The sequence below is a fragment of the Cyrtonyx montezumae genome, unplaced genomic scaffold (assembly GCF_038088225.1).
Source record: "Cyrtonyx montezumae isolate F1298 unplaced genomic scaffold, pur_monq_1.0 scaffold_3, whole genome shotgun sequence".
Lineage (NCBI taxonomy): Eukaryota > Metazoa > Chordata > Aves > Galliformes > Odontophoridae > Cyrtonyx > Cyrtonyx montezumae.
The window spans coordinates 106,697,305-106,720,118 of NW_027072034.1; the positions used below are offsets into that span (position 1 = coordinate 106,697,305).

Consider the following 22,814-nt stretch of genomic DNA (forward strand, 5'->3'; position numbering starts at 1 on the left):
CTGAATCCTTTGGTTAAGGACAGCACTGCAACGTCTTTATGAAATGACTTCAGCAACAATGACAGCCCAAAGCAGCCACCTCTAAACTTCCTTCACTTCACACCTTAAACATGAACAAATCTCAACAACTCCTAATGTTGCCACCAGAGGTGTACTGTTATCTGATATAATAATAGCACTATCAGTACACAGCAATGATGTACATGATCGTTAATGTTAGTGAACAGAGTTTCTATTGTCTAAGGCCACAAGCAGCTGTATTTGAAGGTGTAACTCCTCATCTGGGGTATTAATATAAGGTATGTTATCAGATCTAGCTGAACACATTTTAATCAAAGGATTATTCTTTTCTCCTTCTCTCTTCTCCTTTCACTATACAGCTATTCAGAGCAGACCTTTTTCATGCTACATACAAGAAAACTGGAGATATTAAACAGTTTTCATGCCCTTTCCGTCTTAGGCATTTTCTCTTCTATGTCCTGGAAAAATCCCATCCTCTCCTCAAAGACAGACATCTCCTTAAATGTATGTCGCTCACCTAGCATATAACTTATGGAGCAACAGTATGATATCTTACCATCAGAGACTGGCTCCCCTTCCCCTCTTTTCTAAGCAATGTAATTGGAAAGGTTAGCATATAACGCCAGAAGCCCTAACTCAGTCTCCCAGGACTCTTTCTATTCCTGATGTACGTACAAATGCCTATTTTCAGGCAGATGACCTTTTCCCACATACCCAAGGAGAGTGACAATACAGTAATTTCCAAATCACTGCAAAATAATAGATCCCCTTGGCGGTAAGAAATATTCTCCCTGTTCAGAAAAGACTTCAAAACAGCTAAGTTCTCTACTCCTGAAGCAGAGGACCATTAGCAAAAACTGCTCATCAGTTCCTGGCACCCTTCCTATGAGACTCACAACATCTCACTTCCTTTTTTCACCTCACTGAACGGCTGTGCAGACTCTGAAGAGAGGTGATGGAAAAAAAAATACATTTTGGAAAAGAGGCATATACTATATTCTGGTGGAACTTCATGGAAATTAAGGAGTTTTGTAAGCTGAAAAACTCAATTAAAAAGACTGAAATGCTAAAATTCCAGTTTTCTTTTGTGCACAGGGGTCTCTAAATGGACAAAACCTAGACTTACCTTAAGACAAGCTGGCAAAGCTGTACAAAAGCAAGACAGAAGTGTTTTTTTTTCCTGGGAGAAAGAAGGGCATCATAGAAGTTGCTGTTTCCTCTACTATACTACACATCCTCATGGGCATCTGTTTCTAGATTATTAAATTAATCTTTAGCCTGTTACTAATTTTCGTTTCTTCACAAACATAAACTCCCTTGACAGCTGTTCTGCTCAACTGAGGAGACCGTCAGACCCCAAAGGAAGGTTTTTGAATGTGGGAAAGAAATAGAAGTGGAGACTCTGGAACCCGCAAGAGTAGATGCAGCCCTGCTCCAGATACAACTTATGGTCATGATTTAGTGACATGAGCCTTGGGTGCATGGAGTGCATCAAACTATGATAATTGGAGAAGTGTGAGGAAGAGGAAGGAAACCTTTTCAGCATTGTGATAAATGTCTATCTTGGTTTGCTCCCACAGGAGTCCCAGGAAATGATTCTAGCTTTACTGTTTTCAGAATTAGACAGAGCACTCATCTTTTTGACATGTCTTTTCCCTGTAAAATCCTCATAGAAACAAACATGAGGATTTTTTTTATCTTTTCAATTTGAAAAACAGCTTTTATTTCTGGGATTGAGAAATAATCAAATAAAACCAACAGCCTACATCTCATAACTCCACTTTTACTAATGCCAGTTTGAGAGCACAAAGAGGAGGCAATGAGTTTACAGCCTTCAGTGTGTAGGTAATGGGGAAAAGTAGTTCAGAGAGCTCCTGGCCTCAGCACTGTCAGTCTGGCTGTGCAACACGAGAATCCTCAGGAGACTGGAGCAAGCTGATCACTGACGAGTTACTTCTGCATTTTTTTTCCTCTATAAAACTCAGCTGAGACTTTCTTATCTAATAGAGTTGATCAGAAGAGTAACTGATAAATTACAGTAAAATACACATTTCTTTTTTTTTTTCAGCGAATTTTCACCTTGTTTTTAACAAATGCTGTTCTTGTTAAGATCAGTAGCACATGTGTAATTTTACACAGATGGCTTCAAGAAAGGGAGACTCTTGCAACCTCCAATGGGGAAGGTATCAAGCAGTCTTTGCTGCTTTTGAGGTTAATCCAGAGAGTATCTACATCTTCTGAAGTAAGGTCTCATTATTCTCCAATAAACAAACCAAGATTATCTAGAGAACCAGAAAGACCAAAGAGGAGAGAGATAAGGAAGGAGGAGCAGCAAAGAATGTTCAATAACCTATGTTATACTGGATAGCACTGGCTCTGAAGACAGTCCAGCCTTTCCTTGTAGCCTCTTGTGACTGTTGAACAAGGAGAGAATTTTTGTTTCCATGTAGCTGTGCAAAAACAAAACAAAACAACAAAACAACAATCCAAGTTCTTTCAGAAAGGAAGAGCTAATGAAGTCTGGCTTGAAGTTGCCTTACAATACTGTGACTGATTTTTCTGGCCCTTACTAAATGCAAGCTACACCTGACTCTCATCTCAGGTTTTTTAATGTTCATAACAGTTTGCCGTGTGGATTCATGGGTGTTCATGGCTTGCTGAGTTCAGTAACATATCCTCCTGAAGTAGCATTGTCCTTCTTTCCAAGGGCCAATATTCATGGAATATTCACAGAAATTAGTGCTGGACTTTCAAAACAGTTTGTCAATTTGGCTGAAATGGCAAAGCCGAATTATTAGGGAGAAATGGCAGGCATATACATGTAAACTTGTTAAAACCTATGAATCAATGGAGAGACATTCAAGTCTTCAACTTTCGGTGTGTGATCACAAAACCTCATTTCTTTTAGAAAATGTACCAAAGTTATTTCTTTTTGGGATTGGGAAGCCATTATTGCCTTCTGTAAAACCAATGAGAATCTGAAATTTTTCATAATTAGCCCAGTGAAATTTCTGATTAATATTAAGGAGTTCAGCACAAGTCTGTTCATTTAGACATAAGGGAGCTTGAGCAGAGTGGAGTCAAATCTCTTAACCACAGAACTGGAGTCAAATCTCTTAACCACAGAAGCAGAATTCTCTAACACAATCATAAATGATTGTCACATGCAAAAGTATAGTTGCCACTGCTATCTGCAATCTTGTCATTTGCTTGGAAAAATACCACCCTAATCTATTTATGGTATCACTGTATTAGTTCTAAACATGCAGATTTTTGTGGGACCATTCATTGCTCCATGTAAGCCTCATACTAGATTATTTGTCATTAAAGAAATAGTTTTTATAGAAATAAAGGTCAAGCAAGAACTTCATAATGTAAACAAATAAATAAAATGTAAATATAATAAAGGTTAAGTTACTAGATACTTCATAACCAGTTTGGTAATCAATAAGGGCTCAATTTTCAATAAATTCTTTTTGTTGACTACCTCCCTATTTTGCTCTTCATACCATTAATTTCCTGTAGTCTGAACGCTTCCCTTTATCCTATTGGCCTGTTCAATTTATCATGAAAAATAAGTAAATCAATGAAATATGTATTATCAGAAAAGGTGAAAAGGCAATTAAAAAGCTGGTAACTATAAAAAATATTTAACCCAGCAGATCTCATCCATGCAAGGGAATAAATTTTGTTCTTCTGTGTTTTTGTTCTTCTTGTGTTTTTCTGAAGATAATTTTTAAAACATCTGCTTCCTATTTGCTCTTTCAATAAATTGTCTGAAACATCTCCATATTTTTGGAAGACTCCATCTTTTTACATTATTTGAATTTGGCACCCCTGTGGATCATTTGTTATTTTACATACATAACTTCATTTGAAATGAATAATCAGTCATAGCCGACAAGATTACAGAATGGTTCTCTTCAGTGCTGACCACCATCATGTCTTGATGCTACAGCAGGAGAAGAACGGCTAAATGATCTAAACAAGATACACACACGTGTACATATGCATTTATATGCATGCAGGGTTATAAAACAGTCTTTTGACAATCTTAGGAATAACACAACAGTGAAAGCCTATCCTGACTGCTAGGGAATATGTTCCATTAACATTAACTAAGCTTTTAAAGCCCTGGTCCCTTCTTTGTTGTTCTAAGTATTGACTTCTTTAGAATGAATTAAGGCATTGGGACTCAGATCGAAGGCCCTTACTAATTTTCTTATTTCTTACTGGGAGTTGAGAAATATATCCTGTACAATTCCCACAGAGATGCAGACAGAGTCTGGACAGACAGGCAAGTGAGAAGTGGGAGCTAATGAGTACTGCTCTGGTGTCAGACAGGTAAAGCACTCCCCCCTTCCTGTTAATTCAATCTGAACAATGAAGAGAAAAACCCAACCCACCCTTGTCTTGTTTGGCTTAGACATGAACCCTTGATAAGACTCTGGAAAACAAGAAAGTTTGTAATGGATTTTAGCTACCTTTGGCTGAGTAACTCATATGTCATAAAAATATGAATATAGTGGTGTACTTCTGCAACCAATGTAGACTCGGCTTGATATGCTGTAGATAACAGAAAATGACTGAGATAAAGAATAATACAACATTCTTACTTGAATATTACATACTTTACATTTCTCTACAGAAAGGATATCCCTGCAGGAAGGAGAAAGGTGGAGCACAATCCCTGTAACATTTCTTGTTCTGCATTGTACAAAACTTTGTAGGGACACAGGAAGAGGATACGGAAGTTTCTACAGGAAAACAGAGAAAAGTTCAAACGTAAACAGCATCCAAAAAATTTACCAACAGTTTAAAAATGTTTAAAGCCACTTACACTATAGTTCACTGTACATCCTCATGTATACGTATTTTTGAAATATCTTAATAAGGTCTTAAAGTAATTTTTAACATGAATTATACAAGCTATATTCTGTGGACTAAAGTAAGCTACAAACTGTTTGGGATAGCATTCTTCTTTTAGCAGAACATGCAAGCGTTGGACTAATAAATTTATACTACAATCTCCATAAGACTTTGAAGAAACTTGGTATGTAAACAAGATCATCCTAAAAATCACTTGTGCGGTTGATGCCCAATTGAAATCCCTTGAAGTCAAAGGAAACTTGCTGTAACCTCAACACCTTTTGAACAAGGATGGGAAGCCTTTAGCAAAGCCCTAAGAATGTGCTTGAATCTATTATTGCATGCAGCTGGAATGTGGATGAGAGCAGCCTGGAGTAGCCGTGCTTCATGGGATGATGCAAATGGTGGGCTACAGCCACATTGGCCATCCTCATAATATCGTTGCTCAAATTTGTTTTTGTTTTAAGCACAAAACTGAGAGCACGATTCAGGGTTTGTTTAATGAGGGTGGATTGAGACTTGTGTTTATGTCTGGGTAGAAGAAGCCTACAGTTTGTTTCAAAAAAGGTATTCATGTAAATGTGACATATCTTGATAACAGCCAGACAATTGCACAGGACAAAAAGACAGGATGATATTTATATATATAACTAAGTGTATTTTTCACTGCATATTGGTAGTTTTCTTAGAATCACAGCTATCGCTAGCATGCAGTAAAGGGGTAGCATATAGGCAACTGCATATCAGATTTTCAATGCATCTACTTAAGGTTCAGGCAGGAGAGCTGTCCTGAACTAGTACATAGCAAACTAGTATAAGAAAGATTCATGGACTGGGTATTTTTGGAGTAAAATCCCACCATAGACATCTGTCTGACCCTGTTCCCTGGTTTATTTTGACCAGCAAGAAGATAGCAAATATGGCACACCTCACTGACACAGATCAGGCGCACCAAAGCAGTGTATTAAATGCATTCTGAGTAAGAATTAGGGTAGGTAAGGGTACATGATGTTGGGTAAGTTTATACGAATTTCAGGGAAGCTAAAATAGGGTAGGAAAAGTTATATGATCTGTACTGTCAGTGCATCCGTAGTGAGCTGGGGTCATGCATGCTGGGGATGTCTCAAGGCAGCTGAGGGGAGCTCTGAAAGCTGTCCTCCACAGTCCTGATTTTATGCCCTTTTTACATGTGGTTTACTATAATAAGCAAGCAGGGCTCCACCATTACAAAGAATGCAAACTAAGATACAAGCAAGGGTATGAATAACACATGACCCCACAGAACAGCAGAAAAACTTCCATTGGTTCCTTAAGACATCACTTACAGTTCCCAAAAACATGAAGGCTTGTTTATATGTTAATCATCACATGTTTTTACTGTCTCCATGTTTTTGCCAAAGGTGGCACTTTCTCTTTTCATTGACAACTTCCTGTCATAGCTAAGGCCCCTGACATGAGTACTAGGTTGCACGTGGTTGGGCATAGATGAGGTGAATGGAGGCATTTGGAGGAAAATGGAGTGACAGGCATTGCTACAGCCTTATCCGACCTGCGCTGCACTTGTTTCTGACCAGAGGATGGCTACCAGACCTACACTCTGTCCCATTCTGCAGTCTTGCATGTCTTGTCCCAATCTTCTTGGGCCATACTCCACAACATCAGACAAGGAAGTCCATATTTTAGCTGTACTGAAGGCAGAATACAAAGCTAAGTGTCTCCTACCTTGAAGCACCTGTTTGGGCAGCTGTACAAGCTAGGAAGGCTTCTTATGGTCCTCGTGCAGGGAGCAGGGAGTTGCGAGCACCTCCAGATCATCCATGGTCTTTTATTCTTTTATTTGTTTTCTGAAGTCTTTCTCCTTTGCTGTACATCAAGAAAAATGAGTGTATGAGAACATGTAAGGTAAAATTATTAAGACATTAATAAAGACATTAAGACATATTCATTTTTTTAATAGTTTTGTGTAATGTGGCTTAGGAAAAACTGCTTTCTAGCAAGCAAAATTATGCTTATGCTACTGGAAATCACGTCCTGCAAGAAACACATAATGCATGTACGTTATGTTCTGCACCAATGTCTGGCTTGGGTACAGTTTTGGCTTTAAAACTCAAAGATATTTGGAACATTTATTTGCTTTTCTAAAATGTCTTTTATATGAGATTTATAACTGTGGCTGCTAAATATGAGAACAGGGAAAACTTAAAAAAAAAAAGAAGTTGATTACATTATTAGAAAATGCACATTACCAAGACCATGGATAATTAACTTTGTAGCTACAAGCATGCCAATACAATCATCGAAACATTATCATCAAACACATGGTAATCAAAAGAGAAACAAATATTGTTATTTGCACCTAACTGAAAACTGTTAAGGAGAAATGTCTCCCCAGGCGCGTGCCGTACAAGGAAACACAAAAGTTTATAAGGTCACAGGTTGAAGGCAGAATCTGCACAATTTCATTTGTCATCTAAAAAATTCAGAATTGGAGTGGGCTGAACAGAAGTGGCAGTGAGTTGCGTTCCATTGGACCAAAAACATTCAAGAAGAGTAAAAGCTGTTTAATTATATTCAGGTGCTACTGCGATACCGAGCAGCAAAAATACCTTGGTCAAGTTATATTTAGAGATGAAGGTAGAATAAAATAGACAGGTGGGAGACAGAATTAAAAAAAAGTGATAAAATGCAACTGAACTTTTAGCTCAGACCTTTAATTAATTAGCTTGGGAAAAAAAAAAACGAAGAACAAAAAACCTTCAGCAGAACAGATTGAAAGGTTTAAAAGACACACTGTGACCTCTGAATTAGTTAATCTTTGCAGCAGGATTTGACCATGGGGATATTCAGAGATTTGTGGAATCCCCTTTCCCTATTTTCAGGGACTGCTGACTTAGGTGCCATAGGCTCCTCCAACCGTGGCACAACATTCCTGAAACGACAAAGAATCATAGGCAATTACATTGCACACAGGAGGTAATTCCATATAAATCTTTCACTAAGAAGGCAAACCTAATGAAATGGCAGATGTAAGTGATGCTTTTAATCTAAACATGTTGGGTCATGTGCTTTCTTCCACATCAGCTTACAGGGAACGCAAAATGTTTGGGAAAGCAAAACTGTGCCAGAGGAAAAGGAGTGTAAAAGCAGTAATTTCCCCAAGCGCTCCTACCTGATCCAGCACCACAGTGTTCTTGGGCTGGGTAGAGAACAAGATGAACGCCTCTGTGTCTCAAAACATCATTCCCTAAAGACTGAAGGCAGACTTATAATTGCAGCCCAGCAGAAATCCTCATTCACAGCCTCTGCCATGAGGGACTGGAAGGTGCTCCCAGAGGAAAGAGAAGTCCCCAGGGACTTCCTGGCGAGGTCTGCATGGGATACTTGCTTCATTGTGTGAAGAAGCATTTAGTCTGTCTACTGCCTCTGACGGGAAACTTTTTAGGTTGAAACTTGCAGCTTTTGTTCCAAAAAAATGTGGCACAAGGTTTTAAACCATTTGATGCTGACATGCGATTGTTTTTCCTGCTAAACAGACAATTTCCAATGGCATGCACAATTTTGTCATTGTCTGCTGTTTAACCCTTTTAAGACAGCTCAGAAAAGCCCAGGATGAAAGAACACTTGAAGGGGAACAATGTGCAGTCCATTCTTTTGAGTTTCCAAGGGCTTACAGTCAGCGTTACATGCTGGAAGGAGCACTGTACAGTACTGCTGACGGTGCTTTGCTTTCTAGTGAAGCTGCCTGCGAGATGAGATAAAGTCGAGGACCTGTCCAGTCTGTGAGCAGAATGGATCCCCTGGGACTTTTTGCAGTAATGAAGTTGTTGGCTCTGAAGCCCACGTTTGTCCAGCCACAGGGAAGTGTGAAAGAGAAAAGCCAAACCTGCAGGAGGAACATTCATCAATACTGATGCAACATTTGCAAGACATTTAAACATAGTGTTGTGAAGGGCAACCCGAAAACCTGCTCAATTTAGTTGGCTGTTCCAACTCAGGTGATCCAGTTCTGTATACTCACTTTCCAAAATCCCCTGGAATTCCCTTTGAAACCAGGCAGGTCGTTCCTCAAGCCAGAACTACTAGGAAATAAGAAAGAACAGTCACTGCTGATTCTACAATACAATTTGCAGTGTTCTCAGAAACTCAGATACAAATCTTAAACTTCTTTGCCACAGAGCCTGCAATCTGGAAAAAAAAACACAAAGTATTTAGAGGGGGCAATACAATATATACATGCACTGAATACACTTGCAATTAAATTAATACATGAAGTTACCATTATTTCCATCTACTTTCAACTTTATTCTTGATAATTACACACAGTTATAAACATCTACATACTTCTAAGGATAAAGGTGTGCTGCTAAGTGACCTTACAGTTACTTAGTTTAATCATATGGGCTCAAGACTGAGCGAATTTATACTAAAGCCTTGACCAGCACAGACATGAACCTCAGTCTGAAAAGCCTAGAGGAAGCTCTGCAGAGCAGCAAATCTGCCTTTATTTTTTATTTTCTTTGCTTTAGATACGTTAATTATAGAAGCACATGAGGCTTGTGAACAGTGTAAAAATACAAGAGAAATGACCTGAAAGGACAGACAAAGCCTGGTTTCTTAATCGATGTAATCTAATGAGAATGAGGCAGAACTGCAGTAACTATACTTAGGAATACTTTGGGTCATTTTTTTTTTCCAGCAGACAGCCAGCTTTATAAACATGGAGTGCTTTACAGACTGTATAATCGCTGGATGAACAGGACACAGAGATGACCTGGGTGCACATTTTTGCTCAGGGTTGGTCTGAACCCATCTAAGCAGGACCCTAAGCCAAGGTGCTGTGCCTCCCCAGAGGAAGGAGAGCTGTCTGCAGCAACTCCTCACTCTTTCTGAGCATGACAGCTGCTGTCTGTACCAACTTGGAGCAACAAACAACAGTTGTGAAGCTAAACCCCCAAATCTTCACAGCTTGAGGACAGGATTCAGGCTTTAGAACTGACAGTTGTAATATGTGCTGATGGGTGGGCATAGGCAGAGACAAGTTGACTGGAGTCCTTACCAAATATGTAACTAGCATTTTTATGACTTGACTCAAACAAGCTTCCTGAATGGAACTGCTTTTGTAGAAGAAAAGAGTTCCTACAGAGTACAAACCTGCAATTTTCTTCATTCATCATATTGTATTCTTGCATCAGCCAATCCTTAAGGACAGCCATAAGTCTCAATTAATTGAACTAGGCAGGTATCACGGATGAGAGCATTTCAATAGGAACTCTGTGAAACACAGTATTTTTATCAAGTACATAGCTACGGCTTCAAAAAAATATTTTCCAGATGACATCCATATTGCAAGAATCAGTAGCCAAAAAGTTCACATCTTCTTCCACTTTCAGCAGAACTTTCTGAATTCTTCACGTTCCCAACATATCCTCGTGGCTTCTTTCATTTGAACAGCATTCTCACCTTCCTCACCAACCCCAGAGTGGTATGAAGCTATCATTCGATGCCTGCCCAGCCTCAAGCATGGCACCTGCATTTAGGTCTCAGCTCCACTACATAGAGAAGGATGAGTACTGCAGACAGATTCCTAGGGCTCATAGTACATAAAAAGAATATTTGTTACCTTTCTTTTTAGGGATGTAGCATTATTTTTGTAAAAGAAAAGAAGTCACTGACTTGGTTTGAAAAATATTGCCTTTGAGAGTTTATTTTCTTGGATCTCCACACACTCGCCAAGGCAACTTTGAAATGTCTCTGCTTCTTCTCTCCTTCACAATACTAATGAAGGATGAATTCAGAAGATGAAGGTGGGCACCTCCAGCTGTTGGTCCAACACTGAGTTATTGGTGCCATGAAAGCCCTTCTGACTGCCCTGCTGATGGAAACCAGGTCTTCAGTTGTGTTCCCCAAAGGAAGGTTGAGTCCTACATCCTGACGACTTCAACACCTAATGCAAGGGCTTAGTCCACTGCATGTTTTATTCTAGGAAATATGCTGCCTACAGTTAAATGTTCAAGGGCTTCTTTATTTGTGAAACAAAAAGCGAGCAAATCCCCGCATCTGTATTCTAAGATTCAGAGTGCTGTCTAAAAGGGCGTTATTTAAAGAAATGGTAAAGCTACATCATTTGGTGTGCTGGTAGAGTGTTATGCTTGCTCCCCCATGGAATGTTAGAAGACAAGAAGGGAGAACCCAGACTACTTCCCCACATTCTCTGCCAGCTGTTGGGGTGCTGCTGGCTCATGTGTGAGTGGCCAACTGTGGCAATCCTGGTAGTTTCTTCAAAACATGGACCGCGCTTTCGTTCCCAGTGACATTGTCATTAACAACCCAACAGGGCAGTAAAAAAATCAGCAAAACTTCCGTGTTGATTCTTGCTGAGAACATTTTGAGCTGGGATTAGTGCTTGAACGATAAACGGTATGACTGTTAAAGAACAGCGTAGTACTTGTTGATGGTAATGTATTATGTACTTAGGCTGTTGGAAGTCATGCCCCCCATTTGGAGAATTTCCAAATAAGTTTAGAAGTTGATGGTATAAAAATAGAATCAAGGAGTATTTTAAGTTTGGAAAAGAGCACTTACATCATTCAGCCCAACCATCAGCCCATCCCCACCACGCCCACTAACCATGTTCCTCAGTGCCACATCTTCACTGGTCACCTCCAGGGACAGTTACACCACCACCCCAGCCTGCACTACTGCCTGAACCTCCCCTGGTGCAACTTCAGGCCATTCCCTTTTGTTCTACCACTGTTATGTGGGAGACAACGCTGACCCTGGCCTCGCCAAAACCTCCTTTCAGGTCACTGTTGAGGGCAATAAACTCTCCCCTGAACCTCCTTCAAACCAAACAATCCCAGTTCCCCCAGCCACTCCCCACAAGACTTGTGCTGCAGAACCTTCGTGGCTTCATTGCCCTACTGTGGACACGCTCCATGGCCTCCACATATTTCTTGCAGCGAGGGGCCCAAAACTGATCATGGTATTCAATATTGCAGATTTATGAGATAGAAGATAAGACATAAAGAGTATAAACGTCTTGGGGAATGTGTTTCTTCTAATGAGTCCAAACACACAGTTGAGAACCAAGGTCTGGAAGTTGTTGGTCAAAACTTAGATCCCAATCAGCGCCCTTCTGCTGGTGTGCCTCTGCCACCTGAAGCGGGAACACTGCCCACATTCGACGATTTTGAGCAGCCCTTGACTTTTAGCGCGCCCTTTCCCTCGATTTTGCACTACATCGTGATGCTACCGTCTGTACTTCGGTACCAACGTGAGGCCAGCCCCCGCGAGCTCCGCATCCGCACACGGCGGTGCCACCTGCGGGGCCGCTCTGGGGCCGCCCCCCACCGCCGCGGCCCGAGGCTCCTCCCCGGGGGTGTAGCACAGGAAGAGGTGGAGGTCGGGGGAGCTCCTCGTGAGTGCGCGGAGTTCCCGTTAGCGCCGTGCTATGTGTGTGTCTTATGTTACAGCCATGCTGCACATCAGTGGCCAGAGCGAGGGGAGAGGGGAGGAAAAGCCTGTTTACACAGACTGCAAACCGCCTGGGGAATAATGCAGGAAAGGAAGTGAGCCGGCTCTCTGTCTGACTGCTCCGACTTCCTGCTCACACAGACACACAGACACACACACACACCGACCGAAAGAGAAAAAAGAAAAGAAAAAAAAAAAGGGGAAAAAAAAATCGGGATCTCATTACAACAGCGACAGAGCCGTTTGCAGAAGGCTGTCAGCATGGGAAAGCGGGGGGTTTTACCCGGCTCCCTCTGAACACCGCGAGGCAGCGGCAGGGACCCACACGCTCTGGGTACGTACAGCGCGGCAGAGCCGGGAGAACTCCTGCAAAGTTTCGGGGGTCTGCGGGGAGGTCTCGGGGCGGAATGGGATGGGGGAGGGCAGGCGCAAAGCGGGGAGCGGCGGCGAGCAGCCCCGCGCGGGTCGGGCTGCTACCCCGGGGCCGTGCGCTGTGAGCGAGGGGAACGCCGCCTCAGGGGCTCCGCGGAGCCGGGGGTTGTGGCGGGGGCAGGCGAGCTCCCAGCACCCCGCGGCGCGGCGCGTCCCCCCGCTTTGCTCCGGGGCTCGGCTCCCCCGGGTGGCATCGCTCTCGGGGCGGTGTCGCGGCGGATGAGGGGCGCGGGGAGGGGTCCCCGTAGCCGCCGTGAGGGGGAAGGAGGCCGGAGGGGGGGGGTTGGGGAAAGGCTGCTGAGGGAACTGCACGAGGGGCTTTAAAAAAAAAAAAAAAGAAAGTGTCGGGAGAGTTTCTGGCTCGTCTGGAAACAGCAAGACTAATTGCCATGCGCTTCCGGTTTGAAACTGGCAGCAGACAACATCTTGAAAATGAGTCACTGCTGCTCACAAAGAAACTCTGTGGTTTTCTCCCTCTCAGGTTTATGTATTTGCTCTTTTTACAGTTTCCTTTGTAGTCCTCTGCGTTCTGCCGGCCCTCCCCCTCCCGCTCTGCCCCGAGACCCCTTGGCCGCCGTCGGTAGTTTCCACCACCAGCCTAAAAACACTGCTAATGTTTGTGAGGAGAAAGAGAGAGAGAGAAAGGGAGAGAAAGTGGAGAGTTGTTTTTGGATCTGGCTGTGCTGAAGGTTAGAGGGACTCTGATGCTGCAGGGGGAAAAAGTTCCCTGAATTTTCCACTGGCTGCAGGAAGAGAGCCCATTTAGTCATGGCTAAGTAATGTCTGCACACACACCAACTAATCTCATTAGGAGTTTCCGTTCCCTAACACAGGAGGGTTTTGTGAAGCCCTGACAGCCCTTCTAGCGTTGCAGTTGAAAGGGAGACGAGTTACATCTTTATTTACTCCGGGGCGCTGTGCTGAGACAAGCATGCACAGTGCAGCATCTTTACAGTCAAGGGGACTTGAAGTCAGTGCTTGCATCCGATTTCAAGCAGAAGGTCGTGGTTCGTGTTGTATTTTGCCCTTACAGACTTTTTGGTTAGTTTGGATTGAATGCAGTGTAGTAAACGCTTGTGCAGGGTGTAGTGCAAGAAGTGGGGTACGTGCAGTGCAGCTCAGGACGGACGCGCTCTCTGCATCCATGACAATCACATGTGGTTGCACTGTGAAAAGACACTCCTGTGCCCAGGTGCTGAGGCTGTGAGCATATGTGAGCTGTGCACTCACACCTGTAAGCTTGCCGTATCAGCACTTTGCACATTGCATTTTTGGGCGATACTTAATTTCATACGCATCACTTTTGACTTAGTGCTTTGTGTAATTATTTTGTGATAATTTATTTATGTAGTAGTCATGAAAAAATGCCTGCATTTGGAATTAGAAAGATTTTTGCTATGGCCCAGCGATCTTCGATTTAAATTTGAGGTTAACTTTTTTTTTGGGGAAAAAAAAACAAGCTGTCTGGAGCGAGCAGAAAATGGAGTCTTGCTTGCAAGTGCTTTGTTTTTTTACTTAATGTCCAAAAAACATGACTAAAATTGCAAATGATAGGAAATAACACTTAGCTACTTAATTGAATTATCATGTGATACCATTAAACTTAGCAAGTGTTGTGCAAAGAAGTCATAGCTGGATGGAGAACTAATTGCTGTGCGCCACGTGTTTACCTTTGAGGATCTTCAGTGTTTCCTGTACTTTCTATGTCCAAGCTACGAAAAAAAGTTCTTTAACTTTGCTGTACAAGGACTTCTGTTAGTAGGCTGGTGACACAGCCTTCAGGCTCGGGTGCCTCTTGGTTTCATGGTTGGGCAGAAAAAATAAAGAATACGTGAAACAGAAAATGCGTAAATTCTTTCAGGTGGATGCAGTCATTGGGCAGTGAGGGCTGTTTTCTGGTTTTGGAGTTTTAGTTTGGAGTGATTTTAGAAGTGGGGGCATTAATGGGCAGAATATTAAACGTAACTGTGGAATATGCGGTGGAGCAGTCAGTGCACGACACCGAGACTTTTAGTGAAGAGGCTTTCCGTGAAATACTGCCTCTGAAATATGCACATCTATTGTCCGATGTGGTGTTAAATATTGCTGGAATTTCAGTGTGCCATCTGCTGAATCAGTGTGGGTGAAGCATGCACATTCATCTGGACAGATAGGAAATTTATGTAGCGTAGATAGATATATAGTATTCACTCAGCCTAAGTTCTGTTAAGAAGAGAAAAAAAATCCCATATCCAATGGAGTATGATGGTTTTCCACTCAAATAATGCAAATGTCATAGAGGTTTTTCACTGTAAGTATGATTTTATTCTTTCCCTGTTTTAATTTATGAAGTATATAGTGTGTGAAAAGGTTATATACTACTGAATAAGGGATGAGGTATTGGCATAATTGCTCACATCTCAATTTTCTCATCATCTCTGTGAGTTGCTCCTGAGAACAAAAAATGACAGGCTTTTATCCTTTTTGATACCATCAACTCTTAACTGCAACAGCTGAAACAAGCATGGAGAGAAGCTCAGCACAGCCTTCCTTATAGCTGTGTTTACAAAACACAGTGTGCACGGATGCTTTCATATGTAGAAATAGAACTTTGCTTTTATCCATTATCAATTCTCACTGCTTAATGATGCTGCTACTACTTAATATTTTGTTAAGCTTACATCATGAGAACGGATTAAATGTCTTGCTCTGAAGGCCAGAGAATTCCTCTTTGTTCTAGGCCTGATGATGTAAACTTCACTTTGTTGTAACACCGTTCTTGGGACAGAGGCCAACCTCAGGATGCGTTACAGTCAAGGTATTCCTATAGGAAAGTATTACTGATGGAGTGACAGTGTAACAGAGCCTGAAGCCTGCTTTCATTTAAAAATCTGGTCTGCAGGACTTGCTATGGAATGGAGGTCTCCTGGCAGGTTCACTGAGGTGTATGGATCTCCCAGCTTGCCCTGTGGGTCATACTCTTACATGTATTCAGAGTGCTTGTGGACACTGGGGTTCATCAGCTGCATAGCAAATGTGAATCTTAGCTTCGGGAATGCAGTTACATGACATTGTGTTGCTTCAGCAAGCCAAGGAAAAGAAGTAATGCTGAAATAGAAAGACGTTTGGCCACTGAAGATGAGGGAGAGTGGAACGGGACTGGAAGAACCAGTGTCTGGCTATTTGTGCTGCTTGTACATGGTGCACCGTGGTGACCTCGTGCAGTTTGTATGTTCATGTAGTTGCAGTTATCTCCGGTGGCGCCGGTGTGCAGCGTGTCCAGAGGCAGCTTTCTGCATCCCTCATAGAGCTGTGACTGATTACAGGACAGGACACTGATTATAGGACGTGGCAAGCCCAGGCTGGTTTCAAAGGGTGCTGTTGGTTTAGAGCTGCTGTCTTCTCTAACCACACCCAATGGTTCCTGCAGAGGCTGTCACTTCTGGGCCCTTGGAAGCCATCCTGCACTGTACATGCAAGGGGTGGTTCGTCATGACTCTCCCCTCCGTGCTGTCCGCAAGAGGGAATCTTGAAGTCTTGAATCACGAGGCAGATGTTTACTTGGTGTGCGGCTTCTGAAGTGAATCAACTAATATTCTGGAAGCTCTTGAAAGACTGAATATATCTGTTCTCATGTTGAAGCATTTTGTTGAGTAAGGAATGATTGAAGAGTTAGTCATGATTTTCAGGAGAATGTCCAGGTGTGGGTACAGGAAGGCCAGCACATGGCCGTGTGTCTGCAGACAAGGCAGATGGAGCACCAAGTCCGCCCAACCTCTATGCTTCACGCAGAGATAGCGTGCCGTTGTCTTTATACGTTTTGTAAGCTGCTTGTGGATTTATATACCAGTAATCAGATCACAGTTCAGGTTCTTAAGGGTTTGCATTTAAGAGTGGATTTTAACTCAAGAGCTCCTGAAGGGAGAGTTGATGCTTTTCTAACAGCAAAAACTAAACAGAATTCGTGCTGTTAGCATTGGTACAGAAACATACTCATCCGATAGGTGCTGGCATAGGCTGTCCAGGGAGGTGGTGGAGTCACCAACCCTGGAGGCATTCAGGGAACGTTGAGGAGCATTGGTTTAGTGAGAGCTATTGATGATAGGTGAACAGTTGGACTGGATGATCTTGTAGGTGATTTCCAACCTTGGTGATTCTGTGATTCTATGAAAATGTCGCATGCCAGCTAATTCAGTGCTGATAGATAATTGTACAGGCATTCTACGTGTTTAATTTTATATGACTGCTGTGGTGGTTTTTGCAGTACCAAAAAGCGTTCTGGAACTGCTGATGTGTGTAATTCATGGTCGGTACCTCACAGGTTACTGAATAATTATATATAATATTGAATATTCAGGTCATTATTTCAAGTTGTATTACAGTTGAGAACACTGGCCCAAATTCTGGCATGCCATTAGCAGATACAGCTCCACTGAAAGTTTTCTTTTTCTCTTCTTTGGAGTTACAGTTAGCAGCACTACCTCTGACTTTGTCCTGCTGTGACCATTGTGGCGGTTTGGGAATCCATAGTTGTCTTTGAGCAGTGGTGTAGATGCCTGTAGCAATGCTGTAGTGCCTCCATTTCTGCCCCTCCTTTGGGAGGAATCCACTGATGCCTGTGTGCATGAAGTATGTGTTGGAAACTGCTCACCTGCAGCAGTTCACACCTAGGAACTTCCAAGATGATGTGTATGAATGATTTGAAGAAAGTTTCTTAAAGACTGATATGTTCTTCTTATGTGTGAGGAGTTAGATATAGCTTAGGCCTTTCGGAAGAAGAATTTATGTAGGAAGCCACGAGCTGTTTTAGTTCTTTAAAGCACTTACGTCTTTATCTTTGAGTGTGTCAGCACTTCCGTGAATGCATGTTGCAAGCATTGAGATGGATTGTTAGGCTGGGCCTTGAGTGTCACCCAGGGCATTAGTGTGTGGCTCCTGCTAGCTTTGTGCCATTTGCCTGCTCCGAGCAAGTCCCTGATCTGTCATAGCCTTGCTGTAAAGTTTGCAGTGTCTGCATGTACTAACCTTGTGAAGGATACTGCCTGTTCTGTGAGATTTCGCCCAGACTAATTTCAGAATCATTTGAGTCATGTCTGAGTCTCTGCTTGCCTGTTTACTCTGCTGTCATTGAGGATTGAGAATACAGCTCCAATAACCTTACACCGAGTGCTGCGTGTTAATGTATTTGCAAACAGCACCGTTTCTCCATCTTTAAAGGATACTTCTTTATTTTAAATCTTGTGGGTCCTAACTGGAAGATGAGTTGTGTGGGCTGCTATTTTTCCTCTTTTCAGTATCTCCTTTTTTTAACTATATTTAAGTTAATATATCAAATCATTTGGTCATAACTTTTTTTATTCTTACCAATCATTCCCCGTCAGTAAAAGCTTTCTAAAAACTAACTTAAATATTAAATACTGCTAGCTTAGTTTTACCTCATGGCTCTTCCTCTGAAAATGTTGGTAAACCAGCAAAGGAGTTTGTGTAAACACTTTAGCAGTTGTACCAGTAAGAAGAGACTTAGGTTATAGAACTCATCTAAGGAATCAGTGTCTACAATTGAATGTCCTCCTGTGAGTTTCCTACTCTCATCTTGCAAAACAGTTTACAATTCATCTGGAAAACAGATTTCTATTACACATCCATTTGCCTCTTATTGTGGTGACAGCACCTCTTCACAAGTGTCTCTGTCTCTCTCTACATCTTTTTTTCATGTAGAAAATTGAGCAGATATATTTTACTGTGAGCTTTTGGGGAAGGATGCTAATGAGAGTTGTTGTTGTAAATGTTTATCTTGTGGTAATGTTGAGTGGCCTCTGTTGTATCAAGACACGGTATGGCATAAACAAAAATATGAGAGACTTGAGCACTGCTGTTATCTCTTCTTAGCAATTTATGGTAATTCATGAGAAGAAGTAATCTTTAAAAAGCACTTTAAGAGCAGATTCCTGTTGGCGCTGTTAGCAATATCTGGAGAAAGTTGACTATATTCAGAGAATTTCTTTTGTGTTAACGTTAGTACGGCTGAGATGGGAATTGGGATTAGCATCGAGATGCAGGCCTTGTGGAGCCTCGTGACTCAGAGCTGGCTTGGAGCAGCCGGTGTGAGGTTAGGTGCACAGTGCTGGTGACACGTATGGCTGGTACAGGCAGTTTGTCAGCCATCCTTGCCCCCAACAGAAATTTAGTTCAGAAACTTTCTGGTGCACATATTTCCACCAAAGAGTATAAAGGCTGTACTGGTTCCTATTCTTTCCTGGGAACTGGGTATAATAAAACAGGCAGTGGAGTCTAGTCCAAGTTGAGGAGAGGGGATATAGGCTTTATTTACATGTGGAATTTTGTCCAGGTGCAGGTCAAAATTGTGGCTGTTGGTTATCCAGAGCAGCAGAGACACAAACAGCTTGGTTGGTTTATTGATGTCATTTCTAAACACGGGCAGTCTAGGCTGTTCTTACAAAGTTTGCTGTAGTCATTGAAATACTCTCTCATTTCTCTCTCTCCTTCATAGTTTGCCACAGCCATGGCAGTTAGTTCAGATAGACAGGACATGGACAGTACAGGAGGCCAACAGCCAAATCTTCTGATGGTTGTCAACTCATGCATCCTAAGGTACATTCTGTTGGGTGATTGATGGGTGATGATAGGGGAAGTGTGTGGGTGTGACCTTCAAGTTCTTGCTGGTGTTCTGGACAAGTGAGTAATCTTAGAAGCTAGGATAGTCTCTCAGCTGGGTTTCAGTTTAGCTTAGTGCATGGTAAACATGCATGACAGAACTTCAGTTATCACTGAGAAGTGAGGAGAATATCAGATTATTGAGATTTTTACATGTTAGAGAGATTCTTAATGTTTTCATGATGAGACCTTGTAGAATTAATATCACTTGAGGTGAAAAACAATAGACCTTGACTCACATTGCAACTAGTTGCTCATTAGTTATGATTAAGGAACTTGCACCATGGCTCGTGCTCCATAAACTGTTAAAATAGTGCTGTTTGGAAAGGGATTGTCTGGGTAAAATGTCTCTACATGGACATCCATTGCCACCTGCCCAATTGTGTTACACCACCTTTGGTTTAATGCTGTGACTGAATCCTCTTGCAATGTGAGAGTGTACGGGTGAGCTGGTTATGTTACTGACTAGTTCAGTGACTCTTAGTGCTAATCCAGTGTGTTCTGACAATTCAGCACGCATAGGACAGGGAGCTCTGGCTATCACCTTACTTCTTAGGTCTTGCAGATGGCCAGCTGCCTCAGTGATCCTGAGCACAGCTTGCATTTCCTTTCATTTTGACCAGCCTCCTCTATCAGCACAGTATCAGAGAGACCTGCTTGTCTGAGTTTCAGAAAAATCCATCGATAGGGGAAGACAATTTAAAAAAACCTGAAATATCTTTTAAATGCACCTTTTGATACAGCTGATAATATTAATACACCATTTAGTATGTTACAGCCACTAGCATTAGTTACAGAGCGTTCAGTCTGCTGTCACAGCACTGGAAATTTTGATACTTTTGATTCAAGATGGGTGTAGTGATGAGGAAAAAGCATTTAGGATTCATCATCACTTGGGATGTCAGGTAGACATCTGGAATAGCCACTGGTTCTGGAGGCTGTATCATCTTAGGGACATGATTCAGTGCACATGGCGCTGATGGTTGGACTAGGTGGACTTTTCTAACCTTAGTGATTCTTCTGTCTTCTTGTGTCTTTAGCTGTTTTTTTTTTGTTGCTGTTGTTGTTTTTCATTGTTTCTCCATACATATTTTCTCTGAATTTATTGAAGAGACCATCAGAGATTCTACATTGGCTGGTCCAGCAAGCATGTGCTGGGTCCTACCGATTTCGGCAAAAATCTAAGAGAAAAGTCCTGTGGGGAAAATAAACATGGAGAGCTGGCTTTGGAACCAAAGTCCCTCTGATTGCAGCATAGCGTGTGCCACAGATGTGCGCCACATGAGGAGACAGAAAGCAGTGTGAGGAGCCTGCGCTCATTTTACATCTTTCCCAAGGTGCCTGGCTGAGGCCATTGTGGATTTACGTTGTTCTGTTTTTGGCTAGCTTTGCAAGTAGTTGAGCAGGTTGTTTTTCAAGCCTTTCATGAGGAGGCTGCTAGCCTAGCTGTATTTCCTCCTGCCGAGGGGCTTCTGCTCAGTCTGATTAAAATGGTTTCTTGCTTCCTTATGTAGGGAACTGGAGAACTGCATTCTTGCGGGTACTCTGCAAACACACTTGCTTTAGGGGTGGCATCATCGCACCTCCCTGGCGGGCAACCAGTCCTTCCTGCTAACGTAATTCCTCTGGATGCCTGTCTCAGCCTTCCTTTGATTTATTAAAAAAAATGAAAAACTGAAAACACTGTATTTCCAGATCCACCTACTGGAACCATTTCTGGATGTGTGCTGTAGGAGTGCTTTCTTTTCTGCATTGTAACTTGATGTTAATGTGTTGTATTTTGCTAGGTCTCGCTGCTTTCTCTTGTGTTGCTGTTAGCTGCAGGAGTCTATTTTTTTAATGTTACTGAAGCCAGAGCAAAGTATTCTTGCTTGAGAAGGAGACCCTGTAAATTACTACACTTTACTGTCAGTAATTTCTTAAATTGTCATATAGAAAAGACTATTACATAGGAGTGGTAGAGCAGGCATAGCTCGTATGGCTTTGCTGAGAACATCAGCCAGCAAAACCCTGTGCTTTTTGGCACAATTAGACCAATTTGGACTTATGTGGCAGTATTACTGTAGTGCGAATTGGAACTCCTGTGCTGGGGCACTCTCCAACTTTTTCTAATGTTTCCACTGGGTGGTGCTGCAGGAATTCCTATTTTTTTTTTTTCACTTGAATCTGCATTTCCCAGAAAGACGCCACTGAAGTATAATAGGAGGAAGTCCTGATTTAGAAAGTTTTTGCAGTTTTAACACAATAGGCAAACTTGGAGGATGCTCTGGCAGGAAACGTCCTGGTTGCTGGACGTGGAAAATTTACCAGTGCAGTGTCTCATGCACCCAGCCAGTTCCCTCAAGTGCCTTGGATGCAGGTCACACCATTAGTTTGATTTATTAATCTTTAACAGAGAAAGTTCTGCATCATGTAAAAACAGGTATATTTACACACTTAGTTGTGAGCTTATTTTTTCCAGGCCAGTTAAATTAGCAGCAAGATTTCCTTGGATGGTGAATAGTTGAAAACTTCCTAAGTAAACAAACCGATGTTTGTTTTTCCTCCTTTCTGGCAGAATCATTGACTTTTCACCAACCACATCCTATTTATCACTGTGGAAGCATCTCTGTTGAGAAATAAAGTGTGAGGACTGACTCAGCCTTTTGCCTTGCTCTTTCAGATGTTTCTTAGCACAAGTTTGGCCAGATTTGGCAGTGCTCTGTAACGTCCCATGGCATACGTGTTATTCTGCAGACTGATTTTTGGTGGAAAATGTTACGTGGGACAGATTTTTTGGTTCTTCTACGAAGATACCTTTTCGTGATCAGCTTTCTTTTTCTTCTGTAAATTCTAGGCTTCCATACAAATACTAATCGAAGAGCAATGTCTAAAATACATATGTCTGAAGCAGCTAGAGGCGGCCTTACTCTGTGCTTTTATTCCTAAATGTACTGTTTTGTCTTTGATAATGTGCCCTTGCGGAGTTGAATTATTTTGGTACTTTCCAATAAAGCTTCTTAAAAATCACCTAACTGCTTCTAAGTATGACCATACTTTAAAAAAGAGCGTAGGTTAGCCACGTCTCCATTTCTAATATGGAGAAATTTGTTAAAAAAAGAAAGTAGACATGTCCTTTCACGTGTTGTTGTGGCCCTCTCAAGGGTTAAAATGAACCTGAGACAGTTAGAAAAATAAAACCAGAGCTGCTATTACAAACTGGGACAGATGTAGGAGGCCAGGTTTCCTGTGGCCCATTTTCCAGTTTCCTGGCTGTAACCTGCAGAAATAAAGGAAGCCGAATGCAAACGTGAATGAGAACCTAACAATGCCCCACGTCGCACCGCTCTGAAATACGTGCTGCTCACCAGAATTAGGGTACAAAA

General features: G+C 42.1%; 1 protein-coding gene across 1 annotated transcript in view; it reads left to right on the forward strand.

The window, feature by feature from the left end:
- The first annotated feature begins 12,285 nt into the window (after positions 1-12,285).
- The window catches only part of ELK3 (ETS transcription factor ELK3), a 31,412-nt gene continuing 20,883 nt past the window's right edge, over positions 12,286-22,814 (forward strand). Inside the window, exon 1 of the mRNA XM_065742709.1 lies at positions 12,286-12,697. The gene's annotated coding sequence lies outside the window, so the exon portion shown is untranslated. The remainder of the gene's footprint in view (positions 12,698-22,814) is intronic.